The 19527-nt window shown below is 40.4% G+C and overlaps 1 protein-coding gene across 5 annotated transcripts in view; it reads right to left on the bottom strand.

Annotated features, from left to right (window-relative positions):
- PRORP (protein only RNase P catalytic subunit) overlaps nt 1-19527 on the bottom strand; it is a 121997-nt gene that overhangs the window by 6484 nt on the left and 95986 nt on the right. The gene's annotated exons all lie outside the window — the stretch shown is intronic.

Genomic DNA, 19527 nt, shown 5'->3' with positions numbered 1-19527 from the left:
TTTCTGATTAGCTGAAGAATATGCCTACCTCTATTTTTAATCTATCATAAAAGTAGCTCATTATTGAAAACTTGAAAAATATAGACAAGAAGGTGAAAGAAGAAATCACTCATACCTCACTACCCAAAGACTGCTAACATGTTTTTGCCAGTCTATTTATTCTATGCATTTTTACATAATCTTATAAGCCACTATTTTAAAAGTTGGGTTAGTAATTAAAAGTAAACATCTTCACTAAAAAAGTTTGGTTCATGGATTCAAACACCCCAAAAGACATTGAGAGTGCATCTCCTTCAAAGTGCATTTATAACATTCCTTTATTAAAGCTATGCTGAGATTACAGATTATTTTCAACGAGCCCAGATACAAAATGACAACTGGATTCATTAAGAGGAATGACGATTGCTTTCTAAAAATTCCTATATGAATTCCCACAAAGTTATTGTAGAGATACAAAAAAAAAAATCAAACAAAACCAATTTTTGATACTGATTCCATGCATTTGAGAAGACATGGCTTAAAGAAAAACACAATTGGGTCTTCACATCTATACCCTGGTTTAGATAAATAGCCTTGAGTTTACTAATATTAAGTTAAAGGTAGGGGCCCAAGGACCAGCAGAAAAGGCTTACCCTGAACTACTCTGAGGCACCATCTTGTGGCTGAGAGGTCTCTACTAGTAGCAGCTCTCTGAGAATGATGCAAACAAGGGAGAATAAAGACACAGGAAAGAAAGATGAGTGTATGGAATAGAGGCACTTGCCTGAAATTCTGTGGACAATCTAGCTATGAGCCTACTTCCTCTGGGGTAAATTCCAAGGCTGGGTCCAGTGGGCTGGGTCAGAGTCATAGGTATACTCAGAATAGTAAAGAAAAAGTAAATTCACCTTAATTCTATGTTAGATCAAAAATAAAATGGGGAGAAATTTCCACTTCTGGGAAGATGGAGTGGATGTACTTTTCCCTATTTCTTCCACCACGTACAACTAAAACCCCAGATGTTATATATAAAACAAACGTAAGACTTTGAAAAGTAGAGACAAAAAGGTAGACTGGCTAGGGACCTTGGGACATGAGGAATGACATGTTGGTGTTGCTTGGATTTCCTTTTTGCCTCATATATCCTATACTTGGAGATCAAGAAGCCAGCAACCTGGAAATGCCAATGGATGCAGACAAAAAAAAGACCAACAAAGGCCAGTTCTCACTAGCCAAAGGACCAGAAAAGACGCAGTCTAGCAACACAGAAAACCTGCTGGAGTGATAACACCAGGAGACTGTAATGTTATATGTGTGTGTACGTGTATACACATGTAATACCTACAGCAACCATTAAAAATGCTATACAGGGGCTTCCCTGGTGGCGCAGTGGTTGAGAGTCCACCTGCCGATGCAGGGGACACGGGTTCGCGCCCCGGTCCGGGAATATCCCACATGCCGCGCAGCAGCTGGGCCCGTGAGCCATGGCCGCTGAGCCTGCGCGTCTGGAGCCTGTGCTCCGCAACGGGAGAGGCCACAACAGTGAGAGGCCCACGTACCGCAAAAAAAAAAAAAAAAAAAAAAAGCTATACAAAGAGTATACTCAAAAACATGATTAAAAAACAAAACAAAATACCCACTATAGACACATAAAAATGGAATTCTAAAAAAAGTTAAAGTAGCCCACAGGAAGGCAGGAAAAATAAAACAGAAACAGAAAACAGAGATGATAGAAAACAAAAAATAAAATGGCAGGCGTAAGCCCTAACGTATCAATAATAACATAAAATATAAAGGGTTTTAATACATCAATTAAAAGACAGAGCACATACCAGAATTTTATTCCTTTTTAAGCCTGAATAGTATTCCATTGTGTGTATATACAACATTTTGTTTATCTATTCATGTCGATGGATATTTGGGTTGTTCCCAAAACCCTCCTTCCTGAACTTATCCTGTAATTAATATTCCTATATACGAGGCATATTGATTATAGCTATCTTGCTGGAAGAACTGGCATAGAACTTCTAATGTCTGTAGACATCAAATCCCAAAGACTTTAGAGTTTTGAAGATCTACAGTCCACACAACTCAGGAAATGTCAGAGACTGCAGAGGGGGAGGTAAAAAGTTAAGAATAGGGAGAGGAAGTTACACTTGCTATTTAGGATTACTCAGAAAAGCTCTTGCTCTCATTGGCCTCTCCCACCTCTCAGGCAGCTTTTCTATTTCCTGAGCATCCCTATGCACTTATTTCTACCACATGTAGCTCTGCCAATTGTATTTTTACCCTAAGCTCAGGAACTACCTTTCAGAAGTTTTACGCCAAAAGTAAGTCACTTATGAGTAATGTCACTTGTGAATTAAAAAAAAAAAACAACCCTCTTATGTATTCCTACCAGAGACAAAACAAATTAGAATAGAAGCCAAACCAGAAAATGTTTGCACCAAATATTAAGCTGCAACTTGTTTTTACTCTTCTGGTTTTTGGAGAATCATCCTTTAGACATCTTAAGGAGCAATGTGGGAGGGGAGGTGGGTGAGATCTGATTCCAGCTTAACCTTGAGATACTGAGTACCCAGAGTTCTGGAATCAATTTGGAATTTTAAATATTCTCTAGAATCAGCTGTACTGTGCATTTTGCTCTACTGTGTGGCTCAGATTCCAGACTCCTTAGGCAAGTCCAGAACTGTCCTCACCATCTCTGGGTTCTCCAGGTTGAGAACATCCCAGAGTGGATCTTTTTTTTTTCCCTTTAGTATTTATTTATTTATTTGCTTGCACCGGGTCTTAGTTGCAGCAGGCAGGCTCCTTAGTTGTGGCTCGCCAGTTCCTTAGTTGCGGCACACGGGCTCCTTAGTTGTGGCATGCAAACTCTTAGTTGTGTCATGCATGTGGGATCTAGTTCCTTGATCAGGGATCAAACCCGGGGCCCCTGCACTGGGAGCATGGAGTCTTTTTTTTTTTTTGGTGGTACGCAGGCCTCTCACTGTTATGGCCTCTCCTGTTGTGGAGCACAGGCTCCAGATGCACAGGCTCAGCGGCCATGGCTCACGGGCCCAGCCGCTCCACGGCATGTGGGATCTTCCCGGACCGGGTCATGAACCCGTGTCCCCTGCATCGGCAGGCGGACTCTCAACCACTGCGCCACCAGGGAAGCCCCAGGGAGCATGGAGTCTTATCCACTGCACCACCATGGAAGTCCCCCAGAGTGGATCTTGGCTTCTGTCATCAGGACTGCCCTAAGCTCAAGGAAACTCTTCCACATCTCTCTCATTTAAACCTAATCCCTGTTCAGAGTCTCAAGGGGAGGATGGCCTTTTCCAGGATACCGACCATTCTGTACACATGGATATTTGTCACATACTCCTTTATCCTTCCTATGAAGGCCCAGTTTGGTCTTGGATGAACCCTGAAGACGATAAGTCAGACACCAAAGGATGAATATTGTATGATTTCATTTATACGAGTTACCTAGAGTAGTCAAATTCACAGAGACAGAAAATAGAATGGTGGTTGCCAGGGGCCAGAGAAGGGGAAATAAGGAGTTATTGTTTAATGAGTACAGAGTTTCAGTCTGGGAAGATGAAGAAGTTCTGGAGATGGATGACGGGGATTGTTGCACAATAACGTAAAGTACTTAATGCCACTGAATCATACACTTGAAAATGGTTAAAATGATATATCGTACGTTACGTATATTTTACCACAATAAAAAGTTTTACTACAGAAAATTTTAAATACAAACAAAAATAAGCAGAATAGCATGATGTGCCCATCACCCAGCTTCAATAATTATCAGGTCATGGCCAATCCAATTTCATCTATATCCGCACCTACTTCTGCCTCGGATTATTCTGAAACAAATCCTAGACGTCATATCATTTCAACTGTGAATATGTCAGAATGTATTTCTAAGTATAAGGACTCTTAAAAAAATAAGCATAATACCATTATCACATCTAAAAAAATTAACAATAATTCCTTAATATCAAACATACAATCAGTATTTATATTTCTCTAGGTTACATATTTTTTAAAAATCGGCATCTAAAAGAACTCCATACATTGCGATTGCTTGACTGCAGTTAAGAAATGCAGAGGCTAGTCTGATGGAAATTCCCACATTTAGATTTTGCTAACAGCATCCCTGTGGTATCATGTAACATATTCTCTAGTCTTTCTATGTTTCCTATAAATTGGTAGTTAGACCTAGAGACTTGATCAGATTCAAGGGTTTTTTTGGTATGTATGAGTGTGCATGTGTACATTTAAAATTGTGGCCCTGATAAAGTGAGAAGGTCAGTTCATTCATCAAAAATGAACTTCTCTGTCAGTCACTAGGCAGAGGGTACTGGGGATGCAGATACCGATATAAAGACACATTTATCCTTAGCCTCCAGGAGGTTGCAGTCAAATGACTGTAATGTGATGTAAAAAGTGCTAAGGAGGAGGACAAAGAATGGGCACTTAAATCAGACCAGGGGTAGGGACAGTGGTCAGGGAAGTCGCCACAAAGGAAGCAACGGCTGAGCTGTGTTTTCAGATGAATTAACTCAGGCAAGGAATGGGAGTTTCCAAGGACAAGAAGCAGCATGTTGAAGGTGGGGGCTCTTTATTAGCGTGCTGAATTCAGGGAACCGCCGAGGTGTGGGAGGTTGACACAGGGAGTGTGAGATATAAGGCTGGAAATGACTGTAGGGGTCAGATCACAGGGGTCCGTGTAAACCATGATAAGGAATCTTTTACCACCTGAAAGCAGTGGAGAAAAACAAAGGATTTAAACAGGAGCGTGACATGACTACCCATTTAGAGGTCAAAATTGTGGATTGCAAGAAGGCTGGACTAGAATAGGGAGATCAAGTAAGGGGGCTTCTGCAGTAATTCAGGTAACAGATAATGAGAATTGAGGTGCTGGCAGTAAGGATGGAGAGAAGGGAGCCCTCTGTGAGTAAAGCAGAACTGATCAGACGTAGTCATTGACTGAATGTAGGAAACAGGGAGAGGAATAAACCAAGGAAGAGTTGGACAACTGGATGGATGATGGCAGCAAGACAGGGTCTATGAGAGGCGGAGCTCGTGATATCCCCAGGCGGGAGATGCCCAATGGGCAGCCAGTCAGGTGACTCATTTAGGAGAGGGCTTTGAGATAAAATAAAGATTTGGAGTCATCAGGAAACACATATGGGCAGGAGCCATCAGCAAATGGAAGAGGTCTAACAGACTCAGAAGGAAAGGAGCAGAGGATGAAAACTGAGTAATACTATTACTTAAATGATAGAGTTATAAGAAAAGCCATTAATGGAAGCTGAGGAATGGCCAGAGAGATAGAAGAAAACCAGGAGACAGTGACCAGTCTCTCAGAAAGACTATAAGGAGCATTTCAAGAAGGAAGGAGAGATGAGGCATCAGCACTACAGAAACACCAAAACATGGCCTGCACCCCAGAGGCGGCACTTTGATGATGCCATGGGGGGCAGGATGGCGAATTCACTTGGTTTCCTAAACTCTCTATATAAAGCTGCAGTCTGCTTTGTCCAGAGAGACTGTCTTACAAGCACGGCTCTTTTTTGCTTACCAAAAATCACAATCAATTATGCTTTTCATTTCAGATACTGAGTGGTGTGGCCTCTTTAGAACCTCCAACCTTCCAGAAGCTTCACTGAGTAAGGAAGAGGTTTTGTTTTTGTTTTTTTAAGATGGAAGAGACTTGAGAATGTTTCTCTTCTGGTCAGAAAAAGTCAATAGCAAGGTAGAGGCTGAAGATACAGGCATAGAAGGGATAATTGCGAGAACAAGGTTCTGAGAAAGGGGGAGATCTAGAGAACAGGCAATGAGAATACCTCTTGCACCGAGGTGAGTTTGAGCACAGGCTCATTGGTTTGATTGCGTGGTTGGTGCACCTGTGTGCGGTGACTACGTCAACACGTGAGGTCATTCCTCCTGATAGCTTCCATTTTCTGTGTGCCACACGTGAGTCAGTGGCCCAGGGAGGCTGGAGGGGGTGGTAGAGGAGGCTTGAGGGCTGCCTGTGGCGCAGATGAGATGCAGCTGGCGCGAGACTGGGAGTGGGAGCCAAGCGGACTGCGGATGTAAAAGCGCAAAAGCCCAGGCGAGGCTGGAGGTGGCAGAAGCGGGGACAATGGGGAGATTTACAGCCCTCTGCATCCTGGCTGCAGTGTGGGATAATGATGGGGATAACAATTGATCGGCTGCCCCTTGCTCCACGTAAACATTTGGTCAAAAGGCATTTCCAGGTGGAACCATAATGGAAACATCAGTCATCTAATATCACTCTATTTACTATTAAAGATACCAGTCCAAATTGATATTTACATAGTATAAGATCTGTGGTTTGGGGTTCTGGCCTGAGTCAGGAATTCCAAATTCCTATCTCATTTATTTGTTCAGATCTCTTTAATTCTAAAATGTGAATAAGGTGCCCCCGACCCTCCTTAACAGCGTTGTCATTTATCAAGTCATCATCAACAAACATGTAAAATGTCATCACTCGCAATTTGTAAAATGAAAGGATTTTTGGAGAAATGATCTCCAAACCACCTGGCTTTCAGGGCAGGCTCTCTCTAACAATGTCTCTTCCTTTTAATGACTTCAGGAAACACCTAGGGGTCCATTTGATAAGGTGGTCCCAGGGGGCTGCATTTTAATGCTGAAGTCTGTTTCCTTCCTCAACTACCTCTCTCTCCACCTTCTGTCCAACCTCCCTGCCCCCCTTTAATGAATCAGTGAGGGAACTGTGAGAAGCTCTACTTATCTTAGCCTTAGGAGCAGCCCCCCAATTCTCTTCTGCTGTTAGAGCCCAGCACTCCGTGGACACTGAACCCAGTGTCATTCCCTGGCAGCTTCTGATGCTGGCTGCTATTCGATGTGCGAAATGAATGAGTGTCAATTGCTCTCAGGAACCAAGGAAAGTTTGAAGATTCTTGCACTCAGCCCTGGACAGTTTTCTTTAAAGGATCTGCTATAGAAGGGGAGCTTGATAAAAGTAGAAATTATTCTCCCTGGAAACAGTTAGAAGCTGTTATAGGTGCAAATTGCAACCACGTAGCATGTTTGAGGAGCAAGGCCTCATGCACTCGATGGGTCTAAGCTTTTGGAGGCCTCACTTTTCTCAGATAAAGCCATGCAAGTGCTCACACCAAGGAGGACATGAGGTGATTTCATCTTTGAGCTGCCCCCTCTTTACACACACACACACACCTGTAGTTCAGCACCTGAGCTGGGGAAGGAAAGTAGATTAATTTTAAACAGAATGTTGACATTAAAGAGACTACTTTGAGTTATTTATAAGTAGAAAAACTTAAAATTCCATAAAAAATCAAAGAGAAATTCTTAAAACAACCACAAATAGCCTGCATATTGTTCCAACATGAAAAGATACCGATTACACACCAGTTACACACTGGTCATTTGGAACCCTAAAGCCAGGAAACACATGTCCACTTTTTATGCTATTGCTTCACTAAAGACAACCTCATGGCAACATGGGTCATTAACTAGGATGGATGGTCCGGGGGGGTTTCCTATTGGAGTCTGGGTGTCTTTCAGGATATGATGGTGTTAAGTCAAAGGCAGACAAGAGAAACTAGGAAAAGAAAATAAAGACTCTTTGGATCATTTTCTTTCATGCATTAATTAATTTTGACAATTGTTTCCTACAAACTAAGACAAAATGAAACCACTTCAGGGCACAATGATTGATGAACTCTATGGAGGCAGTGTTGTCAAACTCAGAAGACCACAAACACAGTGTTTGTAACTGATGCACTGTGCATTCCACAAAGTTAACAGCAGAAGAAACAAGGGAAGTCATAACTTATACTAGAACAATGGAGTTTTCTACTTGTTTCTATGTTCCTACAGGCTGCAGGTAAGCTAATATCCAGTTTCATTCTCTTCTTTGTCTTTGTTCCTTTCACTTTTCTCTTGAACTATGTTTTGGAAAGAGAATCCCTGTCTTAGAAATAGTCCTTGAGTGAATGCTGAATTCACCATTTTTCTGTGTACCTCTGGAAATGCCACCAAGGAGGAGAGTGCAGGAAACTCACCAAGGTTGTGGCTCAAGGCTCTCACCATGTTTTCATCTGCCAGCTGCTCACTGGTAGCCTCAGTCTCAGTTCTACGTTTGAGAGTTACTGCTGCTTGCCAGAGACAGTGGAAGGAAGAAATATCACTCCTTACTTAAAGGTCAATGATATTTCCATGCTGAACTGTTCAAGCGCTGTATACCATGTAAGATCCAGATGAGCATTTAATGAAGATAGGAGTATTGGGATAAGGTGAGAAAAGGAAGTGTTTTAGAGAAGCAGCAGAAGCTGGGGTGAGGAGAGAGGGGGAAGCTTTCACTGGGTGGTATTCAAGGAGTGGAAATTTCATAAGCGTGGTGGCATAGTTCCAGAAAGGAGAGGCTGACACTGAGCTGGAGTCCTGCTCCCACCTCTGGGACCATGTGCTTTAAGCACAGATTTAAAACTCTGATGACTGACTAAGTCTATAAAGCTCTTTGAATCTCTTGGAAGAAAGTATATACACAAAATACTACTACTTTATTATGATGTCATAAATGATCCCACGGGTTTATAAGAGACTCACCGTGTCCTATATCCTGCTTTCGTTAGTCATTGATATTTTAGGGAGATTTCAATGATCTCATGTTGTCTTTAATCAATGAAACAATTCTACTAAGGAAGAGAAATGCCCTTCCTGACTTGGGAACATCCTGTCAAGTGTGGGATGTGTTTCCTGCCTGCCATGTCTTCTCCAGTCTATGCCATTAGCATCCACACAGTTATCCAGCCTTTTAGAAAATGATTAAACATTTTCTAAATGTTTAGAACATTAAGCTGGATGGATTTCCCCATCCAGCTGAGAGTCAGAGCTGTCTAGAAGACAGCAGATTTGGCTCCTGACTCATAGTGTGACTTTTCTCCAAACATTTACATGCATTCTTTGGTCTTTTTAGTTTTTCTGTAAAATATCTGTGTTTCCTTGATCACTGTGAGGCAGGAAAGGATAGTATTTTGAAGACTGAAAACTAATTTCAGGAAGATTAAATTAACTTATTCTGATGCATATTAATTTCCACTTTTAAAAGTTAATTAGGGCTTCCCTGGTGGCGCAGTGGTTGACAGTCCGCCTGCCGATGCAGGGGACACGGGTTCATGCCCCGGTCCAGGAAGATCCCACATGCCGCGGAGCGGCTGGGCCCGTGAGCCATGGCCGCTGAGCCTGCGCATCGGGAGCCTGTGCTCCGCAATGGGAGAGGCCACAACACTGAGAGCCCCGCGTACCGCAAAAAAAAAAAAAAAAAAAAAAAAAAGGTTAATTAAAAACTTCTCCTAGGGTTCTAGATCCCGTCCATGTACAGGGAATAATTTGTTCACACTGGGAAAGTATGTAAACACTTTCAGGCTCATAAGCCACCATTTAATGACTAAAAGAGAAAGAATATGATAAGTAGGGCTCTGGAGGACTGAAATTTTGTGTAGCTTCTCCATACCTGCACTGCTTCACACAGCTTTTGTCTTGGTACAGAGCCATACACAATTGTACACTATAGCAATTTGCTTTTATTTCTGGAACAGCCCTGTCAGTTCAAAACATAAAAAACACCTAGGTATATAAAAGATACCTTGGACATCTCCAGTTAATGTTCCAAGCTGTCTATCTGTACAGTAGAAGGGTTTACACAGTAAACGAAACTAAAAGAGACTTTTCCAATTTATATCTACTATTTAATAGCATAGTGATTAAGTAATAAAATAGTAATAGTAATTAAGAGCACAATCTTTAGCGTCCAGCTGCCTGGGTTCAAATTTTGGTTCTACGAGGTCAGAGCTGTGTGGACCTCTGTTACATTTCCTCTTGAGCCTCTGTTTCAACATTGGTAAAATGCAGAGACAAACTGGCTTATTATGGAGATTAATTTCGATGCATGTAGATACAAAGCACATGGAAAAATATTCAATAAATATTAGCTATTATTAGACAGTACAGTCTGGATTAGTAAATTTAGACCTCCCAAGCCCTACTGATCCCCCCAAACACACCCCCGCCGAAAAAAGAACAACACAAAAGGAAAAGGAAAGGAAAGAGAATAAAATTTAAAAAGAGAAAGAAAAGAGAGATTCTTTTGGTATTATCATAGACTTGGGTGATTTTTGTGTTTATCTCTCAACATGTTGAGTAGAACATAAACGTTCAGGTTTAGAAGGCAAAAAGAACATGTGCATCTAAACTTAATCCCACTTGAAACTCCCAATAAAACTATAATACAGAGTCTTTCTAAAATGACAAACCCACAGAAACATGGAGAATAAGAGGGGAGACAACATGAGTAAAATCTGGAAGCTGGAAAGCAGACAGACAAGTGGTAACTGACCCTGCAGATCCAACGGAGTCAAATCTGAAGATGGGTCAGCTAAGATCCAACCCAACCTCTCAAGACTCCAGAACTAGAAGCAAAGGGGGGAGGCTAAATGGGGGTGTGTGGTTAACTAAGGAGAATCAGGTAAAAGCTGCCGAAGAAATTTTAGATTCCTAGATTTGTGTGCCCCTGCCCCCATCCATATTGCCCCTGCTGGGGTGGGGGAGGGAAGTCTGAAGATTCATTACGAGGATGTGGTAAGTCAGAGGAAATCTAGCCTGGCATACCAAGCACATGTGACAGTGTGATCACCATACTGAAAGTAGAGATTAAGTGAATGCATGCATATTGAAAGCAAAATGCAGAGAAACTCAGATTTTCCCCCCCTGACTGGCCCTCAGAACGCTGGCAGGAAGGCCTTTACCCTGCAGTCAGAGGACTGAAAACTCTCCTTTGGGGAATATGACCTGTGAAAAAGGAAAAAAACCTAAAGACTCTGATTATTGGGAATTCCCCAACAAATGACCCACCCAGTTCACCCGGCTGGTGAAGTCAACTGCAACAAGCCCCACCTACACAGTCAGAGCTTCCAATCAGCTCTTTAGATCATCTTTAACCATAAGCAGACAGCAAAGAATTATCAGACAGCTGTGGAGAGCCTGCAAAATGTTAGACTCTAAAACAACTAAAGAAAACAAAAACCTGAAAAAGCGAAGACTACAAAAGGAGAAGGCAAAACCCCCCAAAAAACCTCTCATAAAAATTCTGTAAGGGAGACTTTCAAGATGGCGGAGGATTAAGACGTGGAAATCGCCTTCCTCCCCACAAATGCATCAGAAATACATCTACATGTGGAACAACTCCTACAGAACACCTACTGAACACTGGCAGAAGACCTCTGACCTCCCAAAAGGGTCTTGGTGCTCTGGCTATGTGTCAGGCCTGTGCCTCTGAGAAGGGAGAGCCAAGTGCAGGACATTGGTCCACCAGAGACCTCCTGGATCCACATAATATCAAACAGCAAAAGCCCTCCCAGAGATCTCCATCTCAACGCTAAGACCCAGCTCCACTAAACGATGAGCAACCTCCAGAGCTGGACACTCTATGCCAAACAACTAGCAGGACAGGAACACAACTGCACCCATTAGCAGAGAGGCTGCCTAAAATCATAATAAGGTCACAGACACCCCAAAACACACCACCGGATGCGGTCCTGCCCAACACAAAGACAAGATCCAGCCTCATCCACCAGAACACAGGCACTAGTCCCCTCCACCAGGAAGCCTACACAACCCACTGAATCAACCTTAGCCACTGGGAGCAGACACCAAAAACAACGGGAATTACAAACCTGCAGACTGCAAAAAGGAGACCCCAAGCACAGTAAGATAAGCAAAATGAGAAGACAGAAAAACACACAGCAGATAAAGGAGCAAGATAAAAATCCACCAGACCTAACAAATGAAGAGGAAATAGGCAGTCTACCTGAAAAAGAATTCAGAGTAATGATAGTAAAGATGATCCAAAATCTTGGAAATAGAATGGAGAAAATACAAGAAACATTTAACAAGAACCTAGAAGAACTAAAGAGCAAACAAACAATGATGAACAACACAATAAATGAAATTTAAAATTCTGTAGAAGGAATCAGTAGCAGAATAACTGAGGCAGAGGAACGGATAAATGACCTGGAAGATAAAATAGTAGAAATAACTACCATAGAGCAGAATAAAGAAAAAAGAATGAAAAGAATTGAGGACACTCTCAGAGACCTCTGGGACAACACTACATGCACCAACATTCAAATTATAGGGGTCCCAGAAGAAGAAAAAGACTGAGAAAATATTTGAAGAGATTATAGTTGAAAACTTCCCTAATATGGGAAAGGAAATAGTCAAGTCCAGGAAGCACAGACAGTCCCATACAGGATAAATCCAAGGAGAAACACACCAAGCCACATATTAATCAAAACTATCAAAAATCAAATACAAAGAAAACATATTAAAAGCAGCAAGGGAGGGCTTCCCTGGTGGCACAGTGGTTGAGAGTCCGCCTGCCGATGCAGGGGACACGGGTTCGTGCCCCGGTCTGGGAAGATCCTACATGCTGCAGAGCGGTTAGGCCCGTGAGCCATGGCCGCTGAGCCTGTGCGTCCGGAGCCTGTGCTCTGCAACGGGAGAGGCCACAACAGTGACAGGCCCGCATACCGCAAAAAGAAAAAAAAAAAAGAAAAAAAAAGCAGCAAGGGTAAAACAACAAATAACACACAAGGGAATCCCCATAAGGTTAACAGCTGATCTCTCAGCATTAACCCTGCAAGCCATGAAGGGAGTAGCAGGACATATTTAAAGTGATGAAAGGGAAAAACCTACAACCAAGATTACCCTACTCAGCAAGGATCTCACTCAGATTTGACAGAGAAATTAAAACCTTTACAGACAAGAAAAAGGTAAGAGAATTCAGCACCACCAAACCAGCTTTCCAACAAATGCTAAAGGAACTTCTCTAGGCAGGAAACACAAGAGAAGGAAAAGACCTACAATAACAAACCCAAAACAATTAATAAAATGTTAATAGGCACATACATATTGATAATTACCTTAAATGTAAATGGATTAAATGCTCCAACCAAAAGACACAGACTGGCTGAATGGATACAAAAACAAGAGCCGTATATATGTTGTCTACAAGAGACCCACTTCAGACCTACAGACACATACAGACTGAAAGTGAGGGGACGGAAAAAGATATTTCATGCAAATAGAAATCAAAAGAAAGCTGGAGTAGCAATTCTCATACCAGGCAAAACAGACTTTAAAATAAAGACTATTACAACAGACAAAGAAGGACACTACATAATGATCAAGGGATCAACCCAAGAAGAAGATATAACAATTGTAAATATTTATGCACCCAACATAGGAGCACCTCAATACATAAGGCAAATGCTAATAGCCATAAAAGGGGAAATCAACAGTAACACAATCAATAGTAGGGACTTTAACACCCCACTTTCACCAATGGACAGCTCATCCAAAATGAACGTAAATAAGGAGACACAAGCTTTAAATGATACATTAAACAAGATGGACTTAATTGATATTTATAGGACATCCATCCAAAAACAACAGAATACACTTTCTTCTCAAATGCTCATGGAACATTCTCCAGGATAGATCCTATCTTGGGTCACAAATCAAGCCTTGGTAAATTTAAGAAAATTGAAATGATATCAAGTATCTTTTCCGACCGCAACACTATGAGACCAGATATCAATTACAGGAAAAAATCTGTAAAAAATACAAACACATGGAGGCTAAACAATATACTATTAAATAACCAACAGATCACTGAAGAAATCAAAGAGGAAATCAAAACATACCTAGAAACAAATGGCAATGAAAACACGATGATCCAAAAACTGGGATTAAGCAAAAGCAGCAAAAGCAGTTCTAAGAGGGAAGTTTATAGCAATAAAATCTTACCTCAAGAAACAAGAAACATCTTAAATAAACAACCTAACCTTACACCTAAAGCAATTAAAGAAAGAAGAACAACAAACCCCCAAAGTCAGCAGAAGGAAAGAAATCATAAAGAGATCAGAAATAAATGAAAAAGAAATGAAGGAAACAATAGCAAAGATCAATAAAACTAAAAGCTGGTTCTTTGAGAAGATAAACAAAATTGATAAACCATTAGCCAGACTCTTCAAGAAAAAAAGGGAGAAGACTCAAATTAATAGAATTAGAAATGAAAAAGGAGAATAACAACTGACACTGCAGAAATACAGAGGATCATGAGGGATTACTACAAGCAACTACATGCCAATAAACTGGAAAACCTGGAAGAAATGGACAAATTCTTAGGAAAGCACAACCTTCTGAGACTGAACCTGGAAGAAACAGAAAATATAAACAGACCAATAACAAGCACTGAAATTGAGACTGTGATTAAAAATCTTACAAAACCAAAAGCCTAGGACGAGGTGGCTTCACAGGCAAATTCTATCAAACATTTAGAGAAGAGCTAACGCCTATCCTTCTCAAACTCTTCCAAAATATAGCAGAGGGAGGAACACACCCAAACTCATTCTATGAGGCCACTATCACCCTGATACCAATACCAGACAAAGGTGTCACAAAGAAAGAAAACTACAGGCCAGTATCACTGATGAACATAGATGCAAAAATCCTCAACAAAACATTAGCAAACAGAATCCAACAGCACATTAAAAGGATCATACACCATGATCAAGTGGGGTTTATCCCAGGAATACAAGGATTCTTCAATATAAGTAAATCAATCAGTGTGATAAACCATGTTAACAAACTGAAGGATAAAAACCATATGATCATCTCAATAGATGCAGAAGAAGCTTACCACAAAACACAACACCCATTTATGATAAAAACCCTCCAGAAAGTAGGCATAGAGGGAACTTACCTCAAATAAAGGCCATATATGACAAACCCACAGCCAACATCGTTCTCAATGGTGAAAAACTGAAACCATTTCCTCTAAGATCAGAAACAAGACAAGGTTGTCTACTCTCATCACTATTATTCAACATAGTTTTGGAAGTCCTAGCCACAGCAATCAGAGAAGAAAAAGAAATAAGAGGAATCCAAGTCGGAAAAGAAGAAGTAAAGCTGTCACTGTTTGCAGATGACATGATACTATACATTGAGAATCCTAAAGATGCTACCAGAAAACTACTAGAGCTAATCAATGAATTTGGTAAAGTAGCAGGTTACAAAATTAATGCACAGAAATCGCTTGCATTCCTATACACTAATGATGAAAAATCTGAAAGAGAAATTAAGCAAACACTCCCATGTACCATTGCAACAAAAAGAATAAAATATCTAGGAATAAACCTACCTAAGGAGACAAAAGACCTGTATACAGAAAACTATAAGACACCAATGAAAGAAATTAAGGCCAATACAAACAAATGGAGAGATATACCATGTTCTTGGATTGGAAGAATCAACATTGTGAAAATGACTATACTACCTAAAGCAATCTACAGATTCAGTACAATCCCTATCAAACTACCAATGGTATTTTTCACAGAAATAGAACAAAAAATTTCACAATTTTATGGAAACACAAAAGACCCCAAATAGCCAAAGCAATCTTGAGAAAGAAATGGAGCTGGAGGAATCAGGCTCCCTGACTTCAGACTATACTACAAAGCTACACTAAACAAAACAGTATGGTACTGACACAAAAACAGAAATGTAGATCAATGGAACAGGATAGAAAGCCCAGAGATAAACCCACGCACATATGGTCACCTTATCTATGATAAAGGAGGCAAGAATATACAATGGAGAAAAGACAGCCTCTTCAATAAGTGGTGCTGGGAAAACTGGACAGCTACATGTAAAAGAATGAAATTAGAACACTCCCTAACACCATACACAAAAATAAACTCAAAATGGATTAAAGACGTAAATGTAAGGCCAGACACTATCAAACTCTTAGAGGAAAACATAGGCAGAACACTCTATGACATAAATCACAGCAAGATCCTTTTTGACCCACCTCCTAGAGAAATGGAAATAAAACCAAAAATAAACAAATGGGACCTAATGAAAATTAAAAGCTTTTGCACAGCAAAGGAAAATATAAACAAGATGAAAAGACAACCCTCAGAATGGGAGAAAATATTTGCAAATGAAGCAACTGACAAAGGATTAATCTCCAAAATTTACAAGCAGCTCACGTAGCTCAATATCAAAAAAACAAACAACCCAATACAAAAATGGGCAGAAGACCTAAATAGACATATGTCCAAAGAAGATATACACATTGCCAACAAACACATGAAAGGATGCTCAACATCACTAATCATTAGAGAAATGCAAATCAAAACTACAATGAGGTATCACCTAACACCAGTCAGAATGGCCATCATCAAAAAATCTACAAACAATAAATGTTGGAGAGGGTGTGGACAAAAGGGGACCCTCTTGCACTGTTGATGGGAATGTAAATTGATACAGCCACTATGGAGAACAGTATGGAGGTTCCTTAAAAAACTAAAAATAGAACTACCGTTATACCCAGCAATCCCACTACTGGGCATATACCCTGAGAAAACCATAATTAAAAAAGAGTCAAGTACCACAATGTTCACTGCAGTACTATGTTAAAAAAAAAAAAAGTCTGTTTCTGAATACACTATTTTATCTCATAGGATTTTTTTTAAATATCTTTATTGGAGCATAATTGCTTTACAATGGTGTGTTAGTTTCTGCTTTATAACAAAGTGAATCAGCTATACATATACATGTAGCCCCATATCTCCTCCCTCCTGCGTCTCCCTCCCACCCTCCCTATCCCACCCCTCTAGGTGGTCACAAAGCACCGAGCTGATCTCCCTGTGCTATGTGGCTGCTACTCACTAGCTATCTATTTTACATTTGGTATATATGTCCATGCCACTCTGTCACTTTGTCCCAGCTTACCCTTGCCCCTCCCCGTGTCCTCAAGTCCATTCTCTAGTAGGTCTGCGTCTTTATTCCCGTCTTGCCCCTAGGTTCTTCATGACCATTTTTTTTTTTTTTACATTCCATATATATGTGTTAGCATATGGTATTTGTTTTTCTCTTTCTGACTTACTTCACTCTGTATGACAGACTCTAGGTCCATCCACCTCACTGCAAATAACTCAATTTCGTTTCTTTTTATGGCTGAGTAATATTCCATTGTATATATGTGCCACATCTTCTTTATCCATTCATCTGTCAATGGACACTTAGGTTGCTTCCATGTCCTGGCTATTGTAAACAGAGCTGGAATGAACATTGTGGTACATGACTCTTTTTGAATTATGGTTTTCTCAGGGTATATGCCCAGTAATGGGATTTCTGGGTCGTACGGTAGTTCTATTTTTAGTTTGTTTAGGAACCACTATATTGTTCTCCATAGTGGTTGTATCTATTTACATTCTCACCAACAGTGCAAGAGGGTCCCCTTTTCTCCACACCCTCTCCAACATTTACTGTTTGTAGATTTTTTGATGATGGCCATTCTGACTGGTGTGAGATGATATCTCATTGTAGTTTTGATTTGCATTTCTCTAATGATTAATGATGTTGAGCATTCTTTCATGTGTTTGTTGGCAATGTGTATATCTTCTTTGGACATATGTCTATTTAGGTCTTCCGCCCATTTTTGTATTGGGTTGTTTGTTTTTTTGATATTGAGCTGCATGAGCTGCTTGTATATTTTGGAGTTTAATCCTTTGTCAGTTGCTTCATTTCCAAAATTTTCTCCAGTGCTGAGGGTTGTCTTTTCATCTTGTTTATGTTTTCCTTTGCTGTGCAAAAGCTTTTAATTTTCATTAGGTCCCATTTGTTTATTTTTGGGTTTATTTCCATTTCTCTAGGAGGTGGGTCAAAAAGGATCTTGCTGTGATTTATGTCATAGAGTGTTCTGCCTATGTTTTCCTCTAAGAGTTTGATAGTGTCTGGCCTTACATTTACGTCTTTAGTCCATTTTGAGTTTATTTTTGTGTATGGTGTTAGGGAGTGTTCTAATTTCATTCTTTTACATGTAGCTGTCCAGTTTTCCCAGCACCACTTATTGAAGAGGCTGTCTTTTCTCCATTGTATATTCTTGCCTCCTTTATCAAAGATAAGGTGACCATATGTGCAAGGGTTTATCTCTGGGCTTTCTATCCTGTTCCATTGATCTACATTTCTGTTTTTGTGTCAGTACCATACTGTCTTGTTTAGTGTAGCTTTGTAGTATAGTCTGAAGTCAGGGAGCCTGATTCCTCCAGCTCCATTTTTCTTTGTCAAGATTGCTTTGGCTATTCGGGGTCTTTTGTGAGAAACAGACTTTTTTAAGAGGAAGAAAATAAAGAGAAGCCCTTGGGAGTTAAAACATGACTGCCACCATGAATAATAATAATTATAATAACAAATAATAGGAAGAGAACACTGAGGAAGTCTCCCGGGAAAGGAGCAAAGAGATAAAAAATAAGAAATTTAGAGGACTAGTCTTGGAGGTCTGACATCTGAGTAACAGAGAGGGAGAGAGAACAGGGAAAACAGAAGGGAGTCATCAATGAAATAACCAAAGAACATTTCCCCAAACAGAAAGACAGTAGTTTCTAGAATGAAATAGTCCATTGCATATCCAACTTAATGGATGGCAAACATACAATACCGAGTTGTTCTACTATAAAATTTTATTACACCAGAGACAACGGGATGATTCTAAAAGCTTCCAGAGGGGGAAGAAAAAAGCAGATCACACAGAAAAGATCAGGATTCAGAACGTCTTCGGACTTCAAGGGTAACCCTGGAAACATGATAGACTGTCTGTAAAATTCTGAAAGAATGTATCTCCAGGGGGCTGTCATCTAACAGTGACAATACTGCCTTTTCCTCACACAGCTGGGGTTGAGTTTTGCTACACAGGTTTTCAAACCTAACAACGACAAACAAGAATATCATTTACACCATTGTCAGGGTGGTGTTACCTGGCTAGGGTTGGGGGTGGGGTAGGGGAAAGAAGAGGTTAGGAGAAGAAAGAAAAGGTTAGTCAGTGCACTTAGGGAGCTTCCTAACCCAAGTGGTGGGTATAGTGGTGTTAGTTTTATTATTAGTCTTTACATTATACATTTACATTTAAAGTCTTCTTTATACATGGTATGTTTTATACACACACACACACACACACACAGACTTTGTTTTATGATCCACACAAAGCTGCCAATATTCTACCATTTTTGAAGTACAAAAATAGCAACCTCATATGTTTAAACCTAACAATTCAGGCTCAGCAATGTACCTTACGCCCTTTAGGCAAGTTAAGAGCCTAAGTTTCCCCACAGGCAAAAATGCAGAGTGGGGAAAAAAAAAAAACCCACGCAATTTAAGAGTAATGAACTCTCATAACTGTATAACTCTCCTATTGTGTATGCACAATACTATAATTCCTGTCCTCTAAAAAGTTAAAACGTAAGACTCGAATGGGGAAATTCCTTTGCGTTTCCCAGAGAAAAGATCTGGCAAGTACTATATTCACGTAACTACAGTTTAATGTAATAACATAACAATGAGGACTTAGGAACAGTTTTTAGAAATCCCCAAACCCTCACATTTCCCTCACTTCTGCTTTTCTTAGCAGAAATGGGGACA

Source organism: Monodon monoceros, unplaced genomic scaffold (genome assembly GCF_005190385.1).
Source record: "Monodon monoceros isolate NGI ecotype Baffin Bay Population unplaced genomic scaffold, NGI_Narwhal_1 Super_Scaffold_21, whole genome shotgun sequence".
NCBI classification, from domain to species: Eukaryota; Metazoa; Chordata; class Mammalia; order Artiodactyla; family Monodontidae; genus Monodon; species Monodon monoceros.
Note: the sequence above shows the minus strand (reverse complement) of the source record. Positions and strands in the feature narration are given on the sequence as shown.